This window comes from Lonchura striata, chromosome 3 (assembly GCF_050655825.1).
Source record: "Lonchura striata isolate lonStrDom1 chromosome 3, ASM5065582v1, whole genome shotgun sequence".
NCBI classification, from domain to species: Eukaryota; Metazoa; Chordata; class Aves; order Passeriformes; family Estrildidae; genus Lonchura; species Lonchura striata.
The window spans coordinates 67,309,839-67,332,434 of record NC_140705.1 but is presented as its reverse complement, the minus strand read 5'-3'; the positions used below and the strand labels follow the sequence as shown (position 1 = coordinate 67,332,434).

Here is a 22,596-nt window from a genome sequence, read left to right as displayed (position 1 = left end):
CAGTTCATATTAAAAAAATATACTAGAATGTCTAAAATTTTATGTGATTGAACACCACACCAAAGACAGTGATATTGTATAAAAGGCAGAAAGAAAGAATGTTCCGAAGAACACTGAGGGCATTTAATTATAGTTTGGTTTTCTATCAGAATTGACTGTCTAAATTCTTCGTACTTCCCAGTAAATATAAAATCTTCTTTGCAATTATTAGCATTATCATCTGACATTTTGATAGATTCTCTAATGTTTATAATTTAACATGTAATGCAAATATCAAAAACAGATATAATGCCAAATTGAGAATCACTACATTTTATTTGGGATATGTTATAACTGAATATTTTAATACTGTCAATGCATCTTTTTAAAAAATATATTTGAAATGTTGGTAACATTGAAATGAATTTTTTAAAATAGGCAGTTCATTTAGATTTCCTAGATTTTTATTATATATTTGACAGAAATTTTTAGTTGATGAACATGATTTTTTTAGCATTTCTGTTATTTTTGCTTGAAACTTTGTAACCTCTTGTATCTTCATTTACAGTGCCACATGGCACATTTAGACAGTGCCACATTTACTCTGTACATGTGTGTCTTATGTATCAATCAATTTAGATTCAGGATACTGCTTTCTCTTACTCTGCATAACTGTTTTTCAAACCACATCTGACAGATATGCAAAATTAGTGAGGTTACCTTTCACACAAGTGTATTGATTACCTCAACGATATACAGGGATATCACAGAAAATACCAAACCTCAGGAGGAGCAATGAGAAAGAAAACAGTTTAGCTTTCTCACAGTTGTAATCTTGTTGGGGACTTCTTAAGTGTTGTAAAATATGAACACGTATTTTTATTTTATTATTGTGTCTTTCATGAGACCTGTACACCAAAGAACTCACTGAATCAAATGACTGGAACAGCAGCTTTTTTGTTTTGGTACTTTCCTGTGGCAGATTTGCTTTATGCTTTACAAAGAGCAGAGAGAAGCCATTCTTTATTAAAAGAAGGGGGGTTGTGTGTTACTGCATGATGGAGAAGTCCACAGTAAGAAGAGAAGCTAAGCCAAGCAGGTTGCTTGGGTGTGTGTGGTGATGAGGGACATGCTTCATCCATTAAGTAAGGAGGAAGGGAGGGAGTTCCCAATGCAGGAGGTGGGATGCAGGAGCTCTCCCTCAGCTGGCTGCAGTGGCACAGCAGATGAAGACCAAAGGAGCAGAGGAAAATGCCTCTGCTTGCTTCCTGAAGCATGCATACCCAAAGGGAAGTCAGATGGTTTTTGAGTGCCTTTTTCCTTCCACCATGTAGGGAAAAGAAGCCAATGAGTCAGTCCCTGATAGAAAAATATATTGTGAGCTGTGTGAGAGAGAACACAGGGGATAGATCTGACTCAAACACAAGTACAGAAAAGTGTACTTAAGCAGTATGAAACCTTGGAATACCATTCTTAGATCCACAGTTAAAGGAGAATTGGGGATCTATTAACTTCAGCTTTGTCTAACTTGCTCTTTGGCAGATTACAGACCAGCCCTGACCACATAAGGGCTTAAAAATAAAAATAGGTCGCAACTGGTTTCATGTCCAAAGCCTTTATTTACGCAAATGCAAAAAACAATCAAATCCTGGAAACATTCCTGTGATAACTAGGTATATGCATAAATTAATATCTGTGGTTTCATACATTTCTTTATCATTTGACATGATAAAGATTCACATGATTGTCATTCAGTGATAGTATATTCAGAGAGTTAATAGAACCTCTCTAGTATCTTTCTCAAGCTATTTTACATGTGTTAGGCTCCTTGCCACTGTGTATATGTTTTACTGACCTTTCTTTAATTGTCCTGGCATTTCCACTGCAGCATTTTAAAATTGCCCTTAGTTTATTTGCCGAGTTGCCAATGCTTGTGTTATATTTGAAACCTACAGAGAAGTGCAGTAATACTTGCTGATCATATCACACATTATTCTTGGCTGTACTTTGGCTCAAAGAGTGGGGAGTGTGGGAGAGGGGACTGTGTGTCTTTCCTCTTGCTTCAGTGTTCTGTTTTTTTCCTAAATAAAATAATTTCACTGAGATACAGTGTCTCTTTCCACCCAACAAGCAAGTTTAAAAGCTCATCTTATAGGTGTTATGTCAGTGTACAATATGGGAATTGTACACTTTCTTCCTGACTTTAATTTGAAATTATTTTGGTGTGTTATACCATATTTTAGCACGATCCAGAGTGGATTTTTGCAAGCTTTTTAGTGGAATTTATTGATCAAAATCACAGAAATTCAGAGGGATAACAAACCAAATCACAAATGTACTTTCTAAGAGGAAGATAAGATCTGCAAGCATTTGAGAGGTGTAAGCATTGAAATAACTGATTAAAATACTCCAAGTGGATCTGGCTAGATGCAGTGGGCTAGACAAAAAGGATTTGAATTTGACAGGGAAAGGAAGTTTTTTAGCTATGGGATCTTCAAGGTGTTTAACTGTCTCCTTATACAAATAATAGAAGCATTATCATAAAAGTTTTAAATAATAGTATAGGATGTGAGAGGATTAATTTTATATGGCCAGAGGAGGAATGAGATGATATTCTGATAATATTGTATCTCTGATTAGGTAACTTCTAAGTAATCAGAATATGATTTTCCATATGAGATTTCATGACCTGTGTCTAGAAGTACTAGCGAAGCCCTGTGATTTTTGAGGAGTCACATTAAAGGATGTTCAGATCTAAATCATGAAGGCATGAGAAGGATTCAGAACTCAGTTCCCCCTGTCCTTGAATCAGCACCAGGGCACTGTGCAAAATCAAGCTGAACAGCTGTTACTTTTATTCACCTAATAAAGCCTGCGTCTTCATGTTATATAAGGAGAGATGCAGGCACTCATTATCCACAGAAATATATTACTGGGTCTACATAAAGGTTTGAAGTTAAAATCCAGGAAAACGCTGAGAGAGGACAGTTGTACATCCATTCAAGGCTGGACAGAAATTGAGGTTGAGAGAGCTGATTCATGGGCTAACAACCTCTTGTTCATTATCTAGACCTAAAGCATTTTAATTTCTTGAGATTGTTACATTCTGTCTTCACTCTGATACAAAGTAATGAAGAGTTGGACAATTTTCTATTTGCTAAGAAAAACTGTGGTAATAATTACAGATTACATTATTTGTTAGAAGTCGGCACTTTAATATATTTAATATCTGCCTTGTATTAACTCTGGGGATTTGCTCTTATTGGCAAAGCACGCCTTCCTACATTATATTAAGCTAGTGAGACAGCTTTTCCACTGTAACAGATTTCTGAGATTTTTCAGGCCTTTGTATGAAAATTTACTCTGACAGCTCCATGTTTGGTCCATCACATTTGCTATCTGTTCTCGAGTTGCTAAGCAGTTTTTTGCATTACTTCCCCCATTTTTAAAATTAACACTTTTGATTTTTCAAGACTTCGGAGTTTTAATGCTTTTTGATCACTTTTCATACTATCTCTGTGCAAAGAAATATTAAATATGCAAAGCAAAGTTTTATGCTTGACTCTTGTCTTCCTTGAAGTTATGCTCAGCATAGTAGCAAATAATACCAAATTGAAATGAGCTGTGCTATTGTATATGGATCTTATTTTAAATATCTGGGGAATTTGGATCTGGTGCCACATGGTAAATACATGCTTCATTTGTAGTTGTATGCTATCCAAGTTAACAAAGAGTGAATATGGTATACATATTAGGAGGGCTGGTAGTCTGGTAGTGAGATTTTTTGAAGTCAAATCTTCTGTTGGCTTTCTCTAGCTACTCCTAAAGAAAAAAAAAAAAAAAACCTAAAAAAAATACCTTAGTAATTAGGCAAATTTGCCTCTCAATTTTAATCAAAGTTATATTGAGGGAGACTTGCTCCCTCAATTTAATGCCAGCTTTCTACCACAAAAATTTAGAGTTTGTGTAGTTAAGACAATCATTTTGAGTAAAGACAGCCTGATGTTTCACATAAGACTTGGCAGTCCTATGCAGAAGTCAGGTTGCTATATCCTAACAGGAATGCGTGTTGGTGGATAGAGATGATGTTCCCAACTGTGTCTGAAAAGTCCTGTTTTAGTCTAATCTACAATTTCCCAGAGATACAAACAGCAGTACCTCTGAACGTGTGTTTTTTCCCAGTACATAGTCCACCTGGAAAGGTTTATTTTGAACTGTTTTACCTGGGTTTGAGGAGGATCATCAAGACCTATCTTAGAAAGTCCTCTACCCCATTGTTGCCCCACTTCTTACATGGCTGAAGTTTCTTGCAGTGCAGGGGTGCAGGATACACACTGGTCAAGAGCTCCTGAGGGATGCTGGGGTGTGAGTTTCAGCTATTAAACCTTACAGATTTCAGACCTGAAAGTAACAATCATAGAATCATAAAATCACAGAATCATACAATGGCTTGAGTTGAAAGGGACTTTGATCATCTAGTTCCAATTCCCTGCTGTGGACAGGAACACCTTTCACTAGACCAGGTTGTTCAGAACTCTATTCAACTTGAACTTAAACATTTCCAAGGGTGGGACACCCACAAGTTCTCTGGTTAGTTAGTTCTAGTTCCTCACCACCTTTACAATAAAGAATTTATTTATAACATGTCATCTAAACCCATTCTCTTTCAGTTTGGAGCCATTCCCCCCTTTGTCCTCTCACTATATTTCTTGTAAAAAGTTTCTCTCCATCTTCTGTGTTCCCCTTCTCTTATTGGAACACCACAATTAGGTCACCCCAAAGCTGCCTCTTTCCCAGGCTGAACAATCCCAATTCTCCCAGACTTTCCTCATAGGAGAAGTGCTCCATGTTTCACGCCTACCTCCTTTTCTTTCCCCTCCTCTTCTTTGGAATTGAAGCTCTCAGCCAGGGGCCATCAACAGTCCCATGAGTCCTCTTGTTTTCTCAAAGGAACTGGTAGACAAATTTTATTTGTGGGAAAGTGATATGTTGATATCTGGCTTGCACACACAAAATGCAATCTTGTATTTAATTCTTTTTTGCTTGGTATATTAATGTGGCTGTACCGTAACATAGAGTTTTAATGACCAATAAAATATATAGAATTATTGATATAAAGTAGAGGTTTAATATATCATATACGCTTTATTACATACACTACTTCGGCTGAATGCAAGTTTGATCAAAATTAAATACATGTATTGGCAACAAATAGTTTTGAAATGTTCACAAATATGTAATCAAAGCAAAGTATTCCAACAAAATATTTCAAGTGTGACATAACATTTTCTAATGAAAAATCTTCCATCAATTATTTTTCTCTAACAGTTTCTCTATTAAAAATTGTTTCTTGTAGTGAGAGCATGACATTTGTTTCATATAATTCATACTGATTTCCATGAGATACAATACTGAGAGATAATTAATGTAAGATGCCTACACTGTGATCTGCATAATGTAATGTTGCCTCTGTCACTACAATGCCTTGCAGTAATTGTTCTTGCAAAAAAATGGTGAGGCAGGAGCTCTTTATCTAATACATAAGGAACATGATGGTAGAAAAGTTCTCTGAGAAGAAGTGGCCATTTTCTCTTGCTCACCAAACCCAAGCTTCAGGCCATCAACTATGCTTATCATCTGGGGTTTTTTCTCTTGCTGAGGATTGAATGCAAATAGGGGGTGCACGGCTTTTCTGTGATAGAATTTCAGCTTTGAATATCAATTTTTCAAACTCTTGCACATGGTTTTGTATGCAGACCAATAGTCTTTAATTGCTATATTTTAAATGGATATAAGTTGATATTCTGAAGAGGAATAAAAAAGGTAAAGGGTCAGGTTACCCAGTAGACTTGTTGCTATTTCCCTTGCCAGTTTCTAGCAAAGTCTGGTGGGCATTTTTGCCAAAGAGCTGTTCTGCATGAAGCAGAGTGCTGGCCCTGACTCTATGGAGCAAACCAGGCAGAGCAAACCACTTTTATAGCTGGCAGGTGTGATAACAAACCATAGCTGGTTTTAGACAGGCTGGGAAAATGGCAGCATCGCCTGCAGAAGTGCAGAAGCATCACAAACATGTGAACTTGGCTGCATCAAAGTTGACTTGTGGTCTGGATACAAGTCAGAGTCCTCCAAGTAATTCTGGGTTAAAAGAGGATTCAGGGATTCTTCCCTTGATTGCTTGCTTTGATACCAAACCATCTCAGAGGAAAAGTAATTTACAACTCTCCTTTTCATAAAAGGCACTCTTTAAAAGGAACCTCAGCATTTATAAGGCAGTCCTAGAGGCTATTGACTGTTCAACTAAACAGTGGGATTTCTTTTTCTCAGTTGGTTCTCTTCACTACCTTATAATTTAGTGTCACTATTTGCAACATTTTTGGCATTTTCCCCTTTTTTCTCTGAATTCTTTTACACACAAACTTCCACAAATTGCTGTGTGACTGGTATCTTGTCCTGATGTTATGTGCTTGATGCTGCATTCAGACAAGATGATAGAGGTCATGCTTATGTCCCCAGAATGTAGCCAAAGGTATCTAATTTTTTTTTTATTTCTGTCATTTTAGTTTGATTTAGGGTTTTTTGTTGGGTTTTTTCTGGTTGTTTGTTTGTTTCTTAGTTTATTGTCATTGTCTACCCTGAGTGGAAATTTCCCAATATCTCAAATGATTAAATACCCTCAAAAGAATTTACAGTTTTAAATGAAGTGTAACCTCTTTCCTTGTGGCTGTGGAATTAACTGAGTTCCAAGCTATTAAGGTTTCAAAACTCTTTAAAGTATGAGACGATAATGCTTCAAGCCTCACTAGATCTTTCTCATTTCACTAGATGGTGACATTTTACAAATTGTCAGATTCATCTTTGTTTACTAGCAGAGGATAAAGTTATAGCCACTTTAGTTTGACTCATCAGTTTTATAGCCCGTTTATATGTCTGAAATTCTGGAGATTAAGGAAAGGAGTCTGAGAAAGGAATGGTTTCCAACATTCTTTTCAATAGTTATTTAATTAGTTGTCTCAGAGGGGAAATAGGCAGCTGGTCATATAAGGAGAAGAAATATCCATGAATATTTGTGCTTCTATCTTACCCTAGTGTGTTTCCCTGTGAATTCATACACGTTGACCATGTTTTGGTTTGTAAGCTGCAGTGTAATGCATGAAAAATAGGATAAAAGGGGCAGCTTCTGGTCATCCTTGTACTTAGCAAGAGAGACAGCTACAGGGAAGCCCCTGTTAGGAAATGTTAAATACAATATTGTATTTCTTCCTGCATTTTATCCTTGGCTATTGAAGAGAGCCATTGCATTTCATAAACAGCTGATGTGTTCCACCTCAGAAACATGCTTCATTTCACTGAACAGAAATTTAAGGTAGCAGAGACCATGTCAGAATGAGAGCACGTGGCTGTGCCTGCATCTGTGCTGTGCCTGGAGAAGGTTCCCCCATATGCTCACATGCTGTGGACATGGCTGCCTGTACAAGCATCACCAGACAAAAATTTGACTGAATATCAACTCCTATTCCTATTGCACTAACAGGAATTTTTCACTCTCTAACTTTCTGGGAACAAAATTCCTATTTTTATTCTTCTACATTTCTCTATTATTTGTATACAGAACAGTAATTTTAATGGATGGCCTAGTTAGTTTTTGGTTTTTTTTCTTTCAACTCCACAGCATTTAATGCATTTTTCAATCTTGAAAGAGCATATCATTGCACAGATTCATGGTAGGTAGTTGATGCTTCTTCATTCTGAAGAAGTTGTGACTCTTTTAACTAAGAGGATAAATCTAGTGAAATGTATATCAAGAGACTCAAGTGAAATGTACTGTGCAAAAAGGGTAGCAACATATTAAGTCACATTTTCAATCTGTTTTGGGATATATAATGGAGGGGAGATTTAAGCATATCTTGACCTTTGTATGGTTATATTCAAATACTACTCTAAGTCCCTTTACATTGTTTTTGTAACATTGTACTATGCATTTTCCCCTTTAGGGGAGGGGGAACGAGATACCTGCTGCTATGTTCATAGGCAGAAATCCTTACCTAATAGTCCGTAGTCATAGTGATGGGATGATGGCTGGATTTCCTGATCTTTAAGGTCGCTTCTAACCTTGATGTTTCTATGATTCCATGATTCTAGTTCACACTCCTTAGTCCACGACTCCACTCCTAGGATGAATCCACTTTGTTCTCCTCACAGGTTGTCTGTGCTGCTGCTGTGTTTTGTGGTTCGTCCTTCTAGAAGACAGGAGGCCAGAACCCCATGAGATATTCCAAATAATTTTTGCTAACTTTGTAGAATCACAGAATATTTTGCGTTAGAAAACACCTTTGAGTCTAATAATAAACCTAACACTGCAGAGTATGTCACTAAACCATGCTCCTAAGTGCAACATCTACACATTATTTAAATACTCCTGAGGATGGTGACTCAACCACTTATCTGGGTAACCTGTTCCAGTGCTTAATAGCCATTTCCATGAAGCCATTTTCCTATTATCCAGTCTAAACCTCCCCTGGTACAACTCGAGAACATTTCCCCTTGTGCTTTCTTGCAGCTTGTTGCCTATGAGAAAAGACCAACTCCCACATGGCTACAGCCTCCTTTCAGGCAGTTTTAGAGTGCAATAAGGTCCCCCCTACGCCTCCTTTTCTCAGGGCTAAACACCCACAGCTCTCTCAGCCACTCCTCACAGGACTTGTGGTCCTGACCCTTCACCAGCTCTGTAGCCATTCTCTGGACTCACTCCAGCACCTCAATGCCCTTCCTATAGTGAGGTGCCCAGAACTGGACACAGGACTCAAGATGTGGCTTCATGACAGATGTCTTGCTCAGCAAAAAAATTGCAGCTACTTTTTCTGTGGGATAAGTATAATCCTACTTCAGTTTATAACATATTTCCTGTCTTTAATATCACATCTTTTCTTGATCATCCTCTCAGTTTCTTTTTCACTTTATTTCTACTTTGGAAATTACATTTTGCCATTCAACTTTTTTTCTAATCTCTGGTACACAGTGTGTACTTACCGGCTTCCGCACATCATTATGTAGCTGCAGCACACTTTCATTTCCCCTTCTTCCCAACCATACCACACTTATGCAACTGTGCCAATACTGATGTCTTTGGGCAAAGCAACAACCTTTATGACATCAAAATGGAAATATTCTGTCTGGTTTTTTCTGAAGGGAAAGTTTTGCAGATGTGAAATCCCTGGTATGCCTGACATCTTATAGAATAAAGTGAATGGACAAGAAATGATTAATGACATTTAGTTTTAACTATGTAGTATCTATGTTGTTTGTAAATTAAGATACTAGCTGCACAAAGAGGAGCAATTAAGGAAATTCCTCATTTCCTTAGCACATAAATATCTCAATGGTGTTTTTTCTCCATTTGCATTGGTTTTCACCTTTTCCAAAAAACCAAGACATTACAATGTATTCTGCTTCTATTTGGACAATATTGGCTCAGAAGGATTATTTTCCCACCTGAATAAAGCCCATGATGTCTCTGTTCTGTTATGTGGCCAACTCAGCATTTTTTAAGAAAGATGTTGCTAGCCACATTCTTTGGGTTTGCTTAAGAGAAAATAGCATATATGGATAGAAAAATTAATGACGCTGCAACTTAAACTTTATCATATCTTTATGAAGAAGCTGTGCAAAGCCAATCATGAAAAACTGTTAGGCTCCAGGCTCATAGCAATGCCTTTCCAGTTGGGCCCAAGTTTCTCCCAGAAGTAAGCACTGATAGTGAAACCCCAAGGATGAGTCTGTGCCATAGTCAGAAGTGTAGATCTGTGCCCTTGCTGGTGCACTGCCATAGGAGGCCTTAAAGACATAACTCCCTATTCTGTTACAAAATTATCTATATAACCATCACCAAGGGTTTCATCCACTCCTCTTAGCTCCCTGGGAGCATTAACATTTCTCTGTCTCAAAAGATACTCTGTCTGGAAGTTGTCCAGAGGCTATGGTCATAGTTGCCATATAAACATGTAAAAAAGAGGGATTGCTACCTGAAAATATTTTTAATCTGAAAACTGGAGAAATATTTTAATTTTATGCCCTGAATGGCATGAATTTACCAAATTTCCTAATTCTAAATTCAAATATTAAATTCCTTTAGAGGGGGATTGCTATGAAGTCTTCTGCATGGTGGTAAAGTGCCTTGTAGATCTAGCATCTCATGCTTGGACTTTCCATAGGGGCTTTTTTTTAAATCATGAAACTTTATATCAGAATAAGAACATTTACTGCTTGGGAATTCTTAGGATGACTACCAAATAGTCCACTAGATCCCTGTTTTGTTTCTTAAATTAGTTTCTAATTGACTGCAGTTCTAAAAAACTATGGTGGGCTTGTGAAACTCATCATCTGCAGGGAATGAGGGAACATGTTATCAAAACTCTGTAGCTCCTAGGGAAGTCAGCTAGTGTTTGAAGATTTTTCTTTTTAAATAGACCATGCCTTTAGGTGACTCGTTATTCAGTTTTGTCCAGCTCAGCTGCTCTCAAAGTTAAGAAAACAAAGTGATTTTTTCTTTTTATCAGTAGACTACAAATCAGGAATACATCCCTAAAGAGCAATAAGCATACATCGTTTACATTTATTGTTTGAATTGCATATTGAAGGTCTAGAAAACCAACCTCCATAGTCAAAAAAGAGAATTGTCAGAGAGGATCTCTTCCAGAACTGCCTGGAGCCTTTAATCTGGTTCCACTGTAAAGGAAATATTTTGTGCTGCTCTGTGTTGATTCTTGCCTCTGCCACAGGAGACCAAGGATGAAACTTTGTGACATTTCTCAGTGCATTCGTAGATCAGCTCCTCTTTGTGGGGTGACTTGCAGGTGGTTCAAAACTAAGCCAAGATTCAACCCCAGATTATATAATTGGTTAATAAATAAGAACACAGAAAAGGGAAAAGCAGTCGTAAACAAACACAGGGCTTTGTTTCAGAGTCTGTAATTCATGTTTTTATTGCTAGGATCAATGTAGTGCAAGGAAATTCGCATTTATTTTCTCTGTACATGAGTGGTTTTGACACTTTATCTTGCAAATTTGTATATAACAGCACCTTTATTTAGTGCTAATGCCAAAACCTAGAGCCTCACAGTCTCTGTGGAATGCCCCCAGAGTGCTTAGAAATAAGGCTTAAAGGAAAAATCATTCTAAATTCTTCTGTTTCTTTAAAGTGGAGCATGGAGCAATCAGACTTGTATGAATCAGATTTATATAGTACCAGGCAGGAGGAATATTGTGCTTTCACCAAATACTCCAGTAATATATGGTGTAAAAAACAACATAATTAACAATTCTGAGTTGAAACTTTACTTTTAAAAAGAATACAGAGACTTTCTGATGCATGTTTTAAGAAGTATTAGTATTGTTAGCCACTACAGAGCCCATTTATGATGTCTGCCAAAGTCAGAAGATGCATTTTTCAGTGCATGCAGCTTCTTAAACAGGTACAGAAGACAGCCAGCCTTCTGCTCATGGATAGTGGCAGCTGACGAGATTCCTCTAAAATAAAATAAATAAAAGATAAAGTGATATGCTGAACTATTTTTTTCATAGAGAATTTCATTCTCCCCTGTTGACTTTTCAAATGCAAAGTACGAATAGGGAAATTTTAATTTATAAATGAATAACTTTTCAGCTTCATCAGGGTTTTTTAATGTATAGAACAATTTAGAACAATCCTTAAATATATTCTGTCACTCTTTTTATCCTCAGTTGTAAAAACAGTACATTCAGAACTTAACTGATTTTTTTAACTAGCAGAAGACATACAGCATTCAGAAAATTGAAGGAAATCTAATTTCTGAATACTTATAACTATTTTCAGCACACAGTATAAGAACAACAAGCACTATAAAGTTTTTTATTCATACCAAAAAAAAAAAAAAAACTAGAATAAAAGCAAGAGAAATCTGTTAAGTTCATGTCTTAAATTAATTGTTCACTATTTAAATGAATGCTCACTGACTTCTTTCAACTCAACTTCCCAGGTTTTTTTAAACTAGTCTGGTTGTATTGTTGTAAACAAATTCCTTTAGACATCTGTCTAACTTGCAGTAAGGATTAGATAATTGCTTAATGCTATGGCATTTATTTATGGATTTCACATTACTGCAGTGAAGACCATGGGAGAAGTTCTGGCTGAATTCCCTTCAGGGCTCTGGAGTGAAAGCAGACAGGAGTGGCAGCTGTACTGTCTTTTGGTGAGACAATCCTTTCTTCATCTGTTCCACTCCCAGCCAACTCCACTTGGCCAGGTCCATAAGCTCACTGGGCAGGGAGCACAGATGGCAACCTGTGGATTTTCTCCAATTTAGCTGAAAGTAGGTGCCCAGATTTCCTGGGACAGGACATATTTTCCCACATATTTTTGAGTCTTTCATATTTTTTACATAGATTTTCTTATAACTGAAAATTTTGGAAACTCCAAGAGAAGCGGTGAATATTTCAGCAGACTCAGAACTTTATTCTCCCATTTTTGGATCAATACTCTTACCCTGCTTTCATCCTAGAAATGATCTTGTACAGGAGATACCCAAGAGAGACACTGATATGCACTGAACAATAAGGAGTGCCTACTGTGAGAGTTGTCATCTTAAACCCAAAAGATCCATAAATTTTTAAAATTCTCTCCTTATAGGTCATAACACTTTATTTATTAATATAAATCATTCTAGGGAAAGTGCAGCCTCAGCAATAACCAGTAGTGAACTGAGCTGACTGAAGCAGCTGGAAATCATCCAGGTTCCTCTCCAGCTGTGGGAGTTGCTTCTGGAGAAAAACCTGCTCATATTCACTCCTGCCATAGGGTCACATCCTGTAAGTTCTGAGGGCTGGTATAGAAGGAACTTAAAGGTTATTTGGAGAGAAAAGAATATGGGTGCCTTTGGAAAAAGTTCTCAAGGCATGTAAAGGGGAATGAAAGAAGAAGAAGCAAGACCAAATTGAAAAGCTCTGTTAAGAATTTTATCATAAGGACATTGACAGTCTTATAGCCTGATGGAAAACCAGCAAATAATTTCTTAAAAAATCAATAAACCCCATAGATGATTCCAAAAGGGAAAAAGTACTAATCAAAAAGCTGAAATAGAGAACTGTTTAAACTTTTGGATACAAGGGAACAAGCTGTTAAAAATCAAATGGCCTCAGCTCAGTTTTATATATTACACTATTTTATGAATCTATCCTATTAAACTTTCATATGATGAAACACTGACAAGTTTTGAAAGGGAAATGCGTGACTAAAATAAAATTTTCTGTAATGCTTTCTCATCGATATTTCCAGAAAGTGTTTTAATTAGGTGGGTGAATAGGCAATTAATGAATCCCTGACTAACCTGAGTACCAATCAAAGTGATTTCTTGGAGGATTTCTTTAACTTTTCCTGAAGTTAATTTGACACATTCTTCTTGCATTATCAGATTTTAAGTCCATTTAATTATTAAGGAAGAGCTGGGAATATATTTGATTTCAAAAAGATGTTTTTAAAGCAGTGAGCTGTAACCACTTCCTGAGGAACACAAAGGCCTTGGGATTTACTGAAAAAGTTTTGGAAAAGCTTCTGAGAGAGCTCAGGTCTTCTGTGGCAGCAATGCAGACAACTTAAATAGATTAATCAGGTTATCAAAAAGTTAGAGAAACTCTTCTATAGATTATACCATTTTTTAAGATTATAGGCTGAAAATTCTTTAGAAACTAAAAAAAAAAAAAAAATCAAAGTTAATGGATTTTGATGCAGGGGTAGCATAATTAAAATGAAGGGATGGCACACTAAAGAAGTGGATAAAGCCCTTAAAGTACCTGAGAAGATCGAGATAGAGGGAAAAAAAAAAAACCAAAGCCAGACTCAACCAGTTTTCCGTATCTCAAGTTCTTTCCTATATCTTCAGAGCTGGAGAAACGTGCACTAAAACAGGTTAAAAATACAGTCATTAATTTTGTGCAGTATGGAGAGCCTACTTAAGGGGAGACAGAGCATGACCCAAACTTGCAAACCAGATCAACAAAGGAGATAAATTTTCATTGTCCTTTAGTGGCCCGCAGTCCTGCACAGAGTAGTTTCTCACACTTCCACTTTTCCTACAAAAGCATTTGAAAAGCTTTTCTGCTTACAATAACATAGGGTGAAATCAAACACAAAACATTACAAATTTTTCAGAGGGCATAAATATCTTATTTGTGCAGTTGGTAACTACTGTACAATTGTGCTTCTTATGTGCTTCTTATGTACAGTATGGTTTTTGCCTCAATGTTGTCATTGGTTATCGTATGACTTTGCTTCAGAAGAATATTGTGATCCTCCCACTGTACATTCCATGCTGGAATCCCTCTGTGGTTGTATGTGGGTAATGGGTTTGGGAAGAGGCTAATACACCTTGGTGGCTGCATCCAGCCCTTACTTAGCTGTTGCAAGATAAATATAGGTAAGAAGCCAAACTCAGTGTAATTCTTAACTTCACTGCTTGATGACTTAGCTTCAAGTGTGCTATTTTTCTCCTGTAGATAGAACTGTGCTATCATTTTAGCTGTCTCTGAAGATCCCAGCACCTAGCTTTTAAAATTCTCTGATTATGAAGTCCACAAAACTCCCACAGGGAGAGTGTTATAATAGAATATTATATCTCTTTTAGATGTTTCTGACTGAAATTTCAAGTGCTGTCTCATTAACCTATGTAATTATTATGCTACAAGTTTTCACCTATCAGGAGCCTGGAAGTCTGCTAATGTAGCTGAATTTTGAAATATTGCCATAGCATATCTAACATCTCTAAAATTTGAAAAGAAATATTCATCACTCTTGTTTTACAGAGTGTATTTGTTTATTTAATATTCAGCTTGTAAATGGGTTGATGATTTCAGGTTATTTGCCAAGCCTCTGCTCTGGATATTTCTTGAGGGCAGTTTGCTTTAAAGCAGATGTTGTGCACGTAAGGTTTGATGTAGATCCCATTAATTATTGATCCATTGAAAGCCTTGAGCTTTTACTGCTCAGACAGAGTATTCCCTGCTATCTTCTACAGTCTTCTGTCAAGCACTGCTTGCACTGTTACTAGTTCCTGATGATGGGTAGCACTTCTATCAGTGACACAACACACGATGATCCATGGGACACAAAAAACTGATCAGCAGCTTGGAGCAGCCTGCAGGTCTCCAGTCTTTCAGAGTGTTGGTGGTTCACAGAGTCAGGTGGAGCTGCAAGGAGCAGCACTGCTCTGCTAGCCCTGGCTGTCCCTTCCTCTCCTTCCCGGGGGCTCCACCAGTGGCTCTGTCACCTGATCCAACCATAAATTCATCTCACAGGTAGATAGATGGAATTTATCTAACAGCTGGCACAAGGTGGAGGTCAGAAGGCTGGAAATGAAGAGGAAGGATTCCAGCAGCTTGTTGTTTTACTACTGGAACCAAGACATCTCAGCTGCAGAATGAGATGTACTCAAGTGAAGGGGCTTGTTCTGGAGCTGCACAACTGAGGACAAGCTGGTTGCAGCCACCTGGCTGGCAGCCAGCTTTCTCACCTCTGCAGGACATTTCTTTGTGCAGGGACAAATCCTTGGAGCCTCAGCATGCAGCCTATTCTCCAGAATGACATGCCAGGCCCCTGTTTATTTGGTGGTTATCAACCACAACAGAAGTATACCGTGGTTTTCCAGACTAGCTTTGCCCAGGTAGTTGCTGGCTGAGATAAATGGAGAGGTTCAAATTTCATCTACACAGTAATTCTAAAAGGGGAAGGGGGAGGATGGAAGAGAGACAGGAAAAAGAAAAAGAAAACTGCAATCATCAGGTTTTCTCATAAGTCTGATATATCAAGCTGAAGGAAAAAAAAAGAATTTGCTTCTCTTGCACCTCTGGGAATTGCAGTGAGACTTAACCAATTTCTTTATAGGCACCGCAGGATGCCAATCATCATTTGACAGGATCTCAGAACCATTTCTGTGCTGCTCTGCTATGAATTTGTTTCAGCTCTGACTGTGAAGGCTTGTTCTTTCAAGTGCCTCTGTTCCACATTCCCTCTTCAGAGTCCAGAAAATCGGCAATATGCAGCCACATCTGAAGGCTGCCACACCAGGGCATGGGCAAATATGTTTATGAATGAGACTGTAATTCTTGCCTTGGTGAGTTGAAGTTTGACTGAGTTTTGTTTACATAGGTTGAGGTGTTCTAATTCAAGACAGAGGTTGTTAACTTTTGAGTGTGCCACTGAAGTTTAAAAGCAGCAACTTTCCAGACACACTCGCGTAAAATTGAGTTGAGGTTGCAACTGAGAATATAAAACAGCAACTTAAACCGCAGGATAATAAGTGAAAGAAAGTTTCAAGCCCATGATAAGTGTAAGAAAGCCAAACATGTTAAGATACAGGTAATAACAGTTAGATCTTCCAGAAACCTTACCATTCTAATAAAAGATGAAGTGCTAAAAGCAAAATGGTAATGGACTTTAATAAGCAACTTAATGAGATTATAAATACTACATTAGTTTACTCATTAACAGTACACATTAGCATGATCTCAGGTAAAGTTTATATTTGATATTTTTAAATGGTTTTTATACTTTTTTAAAAATTCTGATCTTTGCAATGCTTGCAGTATTGAGCAAAGTATTGCCTACCTCAATAAAAACCACAAGGTGGTAAAATACAAGAGGTTAAGGCCAGCATACTTTGTGGGTAACATTTGATAAAACAGTTTTAAGTTTTAGAGTGAACTTTTTCATACATTTTCAGTACCAATGAATGCAAAATGAGAAGATACACAACAGAGACTGAAATGAGGTCTGATAAATAAAGAGACCCCCTTGCTGTCCTGCCTAGTGTCTTGGACAATCCATCCATTAAGAAAGGCTAACTCTAATCATACAGATTTATAATTTTGTAATGTAGAGATGAGTATGTTGTTCAGAGTCTCTTTTTATTTTTCAGTGTGTCGTGGTGTTCCAAGGGTAAATCACCAGGTCACCACTCTGGAACCATTGGGCAGTCCCAAGACTAGTTTATTTTTGAATGCAGAGGCTGAAAGAGTGGGCCCAGGAACAAGTGATGTTGAGACACACAGCTGCCCTGTGAGATTAAATATGTCATGAGATGTTGTCTCAAGTTTGATGTCAAAGGAGTAAGATGCGATATAAAGAAAGCAGATATAAGGCAAATTGCATTGAAAAGTCAAGAAATTGTAAAAGAATATACAAGAATATTTGAAACAAAAGTATATCAATTTGACTTTTTTCCTTGAATGACTCTTTTTTCCTATGCAGTTTTCAGATGTAAACCTTTCTAAACCCTTTTCCTGCCTCCAGGCTTTCAGTTCTCATTTTCTGTAGGACAACTAGGACATAACCTTCCAGATAACCTTTTGTCATTTTATTGTACAGACACTTGTCCTTCTTTTCTGTTTACTCAATCCCCTTTTCACTATATGTGTATGCTTCTAATGTCACACTTCATCATGACTGTCTGCCCTTTTGGGCAGGAGTTGTATCTTAATTTGGTAGTGGGTGACCACTTGTTGCAGCTTAAGTGATACCAGACTCACTCTAAACATAGAATGGGTGATGCCTGAGTAAAACTATATTAACATTAGATCATAGAGCCACTGAAGTCTCCAAGGAAAGGTTTGAAAATCAACCAATTCACCCAGGGTCTGCTTCCCTTTTTAACTAGCTTGCAATGCAAGTTACCTTAAGTGTCATGTTCTGTGATATCCCTTTATTTATTTCTAAGCAAATATATTCTGAGAGGCAGTTTCCTTCTGCAGATGGATGTCTTTGTGTTACTGTTTCCTGTTTATTTTTCCCACATTTCATTTTCATGTAAATCTGAAGTTTATAGTTCATGCTGTGAGATCAGAACTGGTTATAATACTTATACAGCATAGTGAGAATAGCTGAAGGTCAAAGTGCACTCACATTAGATCACTTTAGCAAATCCTTTATATTCAATGAAAGCCCATTTCATAGCAGTAATCTTTTTATAACTTATTTTTTAATCAGATTCTCTGTCTTATTTACTGAGATACCTGCAAAAATGAGGCCTCTATTTTTCTGACCAACCCTCTGCTATCTAAAAAAAATTTACTAAAGTGGTTTTTGAGAAGACAATAATGATTATATGGATAGTGAAATATGTTCATATTGAAAATTCATATTATGTTTACATAAATATTTTATTTTTAATGGATCTCATGGGGTTTTTTTAAGTTCTTTAGTTGTACACAGGTAAGTGCCTTTTCAATTAAAATTCAAAACCCCCCAATGCTTTTCATGGATAGTGGTAGAATTTTTCCAGATTTTGTTGTTGTGCCTATTGATCAAGCCACCATTATTTTTCTAACTGTTGATGGAAGAAAGGTGAGTAAGGTCTGATTAGGTTGAAGATAGGAGAGTTAGTGAAGCTGAATAGCTGTCTGAGCAAAAAAGAAATACTGCCAGGAAATGAATGATTCTTTGGAAATTATTTTGAAATGTTCAACCAAAATTCACATCATAATTGTATTTATTGTTTATTTAAGCTATCACTAGGAAAAAATGGCAGAAAGGGATGAAATATAGCAGCATGATTTGTACTTTAAAGGGGGAAAAATCACAGTTTCACAGCAAAATAAGCAGAACAGATTCTGATAGGTATGTTAGATTATCAAAATTGCCTGTTGTGAGCAGCTTATAAGTCTAGCAGACACATTTTTTTCACCATTTTTGCAAAGATTTTTTAATGTAAAAGTGAAACTCTTTTAGTTCAGGAGAATATTTTGGAATTCATAATTTTCAGGTGATTGCATTATGTTCTAAGTTATAACCCTTAATGCCATTTCCTCCATGGTAGCTTCAGGGATAAAATGGCACTTGGGGCAACTTTTGCTATTATGTGCCCTACTCACATGTGTTTATTGAGACATTACAAAGAACAGCCATAGCAGCCACTGTGCAATGCAGCACACATTCGTTATAATTTCTGAATCCTTGTGGGTGCAGGGACGAGAATTACAAGTGTCTTTAGTACTGTACCATTATTAATATGGTTTCTCAGCTTGTTATATTGGTCTTGTTTCCTTAATAAAGATAATTTCTAAGCAGCAATTCATATAACAAGTTCTTAACTGGCAGGATCCCTGGGATTTCTAGCAGGAAAGCTGGTGACATTGCTTATTGCACCAAACAATCCAGATCATATCCAAGATAATGTGGAAGAATACTTAGAGGGTTTTTGGAAACTCGTCTCTATTTACACTTCCTCTTGCCTTTGTCTGCTGCCAAGCTTTCTGTCATTTAATGTATGGAATGATAGGGCTAGCTTGTCTGTTCCAAATTAGACCACTCAATGCTTTTGCTTTATGAAGTTCCCAGCCTATGGATAGCTGCATACTAAGAAAAAAAGTTTAGCCAATAGTTTGTGAATTTGAAAAAGGGGGCATTTGAATAAAAATTGAATTGATGATTAATCTATGCAAGTGTTACAGAGATTATTTTTGAGGTAATACTACATTTGGGCATAAAATATTTCAGTATTTGTTTGTACCAAGTATATAACATCATCCAAGCTCTGGAGTTCTGCCACAGCTTCTCCTTTTGTTTTGCACACTGTGCCAGGCAAGCAGAAGGTGCCCATAAACTTTCCAGCACACAGTATTGCTGTGAACAATGACTGCTTTTATAAAAGTCACCTTTTGTTTGAGGTAGGTAGAAACAAAGCCAGTTGCAAGGTAATTATGACCTGAGAGGAAATCATTCTGGATTGTGATTCTAGGGTATTATATGACTGTCACAAGGTTGAAAGTAGGTATACTGGCAAAGGACCCCCAGGAATTCCCTTGCGATTTCCTGGGAATTCATAGGGAGGTTCATTGTTATCATGATGCATTCTCCTGCTACACAAAATGTAGCAGCCAGCCCTCTGTTTCTGTACAGGCAGAAGATGAGTCCAGAGTAGTCTGGGCACCCAGATAAGGCAGCAGAATTTTCTGGTTTGGTTGGATGAGGAATTCAGGTCCACATGCTGCCTGTGTGCTCTGGGAGGTCCAGCACTTAGAGAGTGACTCAGAGTTTCTGAATCAGCCGTTTGAGTTTATGCTCATACATGTAAGTTTGTAGGTTTATCATGCAGCTTTGGCACAGAGTTTTCTTTCCTCAGGAAACAGGAGCCCAGCAGCAGCAGCAGGTCTGCTGGTTTGTGTATCATATTTACATAAGTGGAGGTTCATGTTTAGGACAAGAGGACACAGTCTTTAGCTGTGCCAGGGAAGGTTTAGTTTGGACATATGAAAAAACTCCTCACAGAAAGTGTGATTGGGCATTGCAAGGGACTGCCCAGGAGTTGGTGAAGGTGTTTAAGGAAAGGCTGGACATGGCACTGAGTGCTATGGTCTAATTGACAAGTTGGTGTTTGGTCGTAGGTTAGACTTGGATGACCTCAAAGGTCTTTTCCAACCTAGTTGATTCTGTGATTTCTGTTGTCCTGAAATGACTGCCGTGAATTCATAGGACTGGCTTACATTGAACAGTCAAGGGTAAGGGGAAAAAAGGAGCAAATTTGAATAAATAGGAATGAGATGAATGAATTGGAAAAGCAGCAAGAAATAATGTGCCTTGGGAAAATTACTAAAATGATCTATTGAGAGTGATATTGTTGAAGAGCTACTGTAATTATGTAAAATAGTCAGCAAATCCAGGGAGCTGTCACATGTTTTATCAAACTGGCTTATTTGTGCTGTCATTTTTAACAACATCTTCATTCTACATGATCCACACAGGCATGCAATAATGCATGTTTCCTTCATATGGTAAAAATTTTTTTCCTTTGCATTTAAACCAAGCATTATAATCCATCACCTTTGTTGTCAAAAGACTGCTGATAATTTATAAATAATTAAAAGCTTGTACAAGAATCATCCATCTTTCATTTACTGAAAAGATTAAATTCCTATTAGAGGTTTTCATTCTTTTTTGATTAGAACTGTCTGTCCCAGCAAGGGCTTGTAAAATCATTTTAGCATGATCAACACTCAACTTTCAGCCAAATGTCAGACTGAGAAATATTTGAATGCTATAACTGTTTAGCAGAAATCGGTATTCTGAGCATTGGTTTCTCTCAGGCTTTTTGATCTTTGACCTTCACTACTTATTTATTTATATATTGATTTGCTGTCAGTTAAATAAATTAAAAACACAATGTATGAATCTTTTTTGTCTAGAAAGGTTGGAATATATACTGAAACTAGCACTAAACAGAAAATACAGTGTATAATTGTAAATATACTTTCATATGTACAAATCAGGAAAGAATCCTTAATGAAAGAATTCTTCAAACAGCTCATACTTTTGATGTTTGTAGAGTTGGAAATCAGAATTATATGCTGAACTCCATATTAAAAGGTTTATTATTAGTGTTCCAGTATCAAAAGCTTTGCAAAAATAGGAAGTGTCAAAACTGAGATGACTTGTGCATGTTAATATATAGCCTTGATGCTTGACAACCTCACTGCAAAGAGCAGCATGAGGAAAGGTGACAAGAATAATTTGTTGAACTGTTAAAGCCTTTCTCACCTCTACTGCTCTCATTCCCTTTTTTTCCCCCTAGCCTCATCATCCACTGTGCCCTCTCCACATTGTTTCTTGTTCTGCTTTAATTTTTCAATTTGTTTTGAAAGACAACAAAAATTTCGTGTCAAGGTAATCTTTCAAGAGCTGGAGAGGAGTAGCCAGCTCTGACTGGCAGAGCTCTTGCAATCTGCTGTGCAGTCTGCCAGGGTCATGCTGTAGCACACCTACTTCCAAACTTCAGGATCTTTCCATTTTCCTATACAGTGCTCCAGAGGGAAAAAAAAAAAAAAAACAACTCTCTTCTTTCATATGCTCCTTCTCCTTTGTCCTGTTTGGAAGGACAATTCAAAAAATAAACATTACTTCATACAGGAGCTTTGCAACATTTGCATGTGAACCACATGATCTAAACAAAACTAGCACTGTGTGGATACAATTTGTGTGGAAGCAAAATCTGGCTGCTATTTAGGTATTTTAAAAGCAGCTGAGCTCTGCCCAAACTCAGAACTTTTTCTGACTGTGCCAACCATGAAAACCTGGCAACATAGTTAAAACTGAGATCAGAAATAGCAGATAATAACCTGCCTCCAGACAGATCCCACAATATCACAGATCTTGGTTTCATCTGCTACCATCAGATAGTGCAGTGCTTCCAGGGTGCTCAGAAACTTCCCAATCCCTTAGGAGGCTCTGGGGAAGAGGAGGACAGGAAAAGCAGCAAGGCAGCATCAGTGAAGGAGTAGTGCCTGCAGATCCTTCAGCTGATCTCCCCCTGAGTAATTCCAAAGAAAATGTTTACATGTCTAACCTAGACATGTAACCTGAATTCTTAAACATCATATGGGATTCTGATAAATAAGTGTTAGGAGGCAGGAATCTTTGCATCATAGTGAAATACTTCATAGTCATCCAGAAGGGTAATTTTGGATGTCTTCAAAGCACTGAACCCATATTTGCACTAGAAAGTGAAAGTCTCTTGCTTCCAGGAGCAGAGTTTATACTGAAGACTACAGTGCCATTTCCAGAAGAGACAAGAACTCTGTATGTCACACCAAGAAACTTCTTTG

General features: G+C 37.3%; 1 protein-coding gene across 25 annotated transcripts in view; it reads left to right on the top strand.

Moving 5' to 3' along the window:
* The window catches only part of CHRM3 (cholinergic receptor muscarinic 3), a 267,267-nt gene that overhangs the window by 195,140 nt on the left and 49,531 nt on the right, over positions 1 to 22,596 (top strand). The window contains exon 2 of one of the 25 annotated variants that reach the window (XR_014954285.1): positions 1 to 22,596. This exon is cut by the window's left edge and continues 61,131 nt beyond it. The exons of the other annotated variants lie outside the window; for them this stretch is intronic. The gene's annotated coding sequence lies outside the window, so the exon portion shown is untranslated. 25 annotated transcript variants of the gene reach the window in all.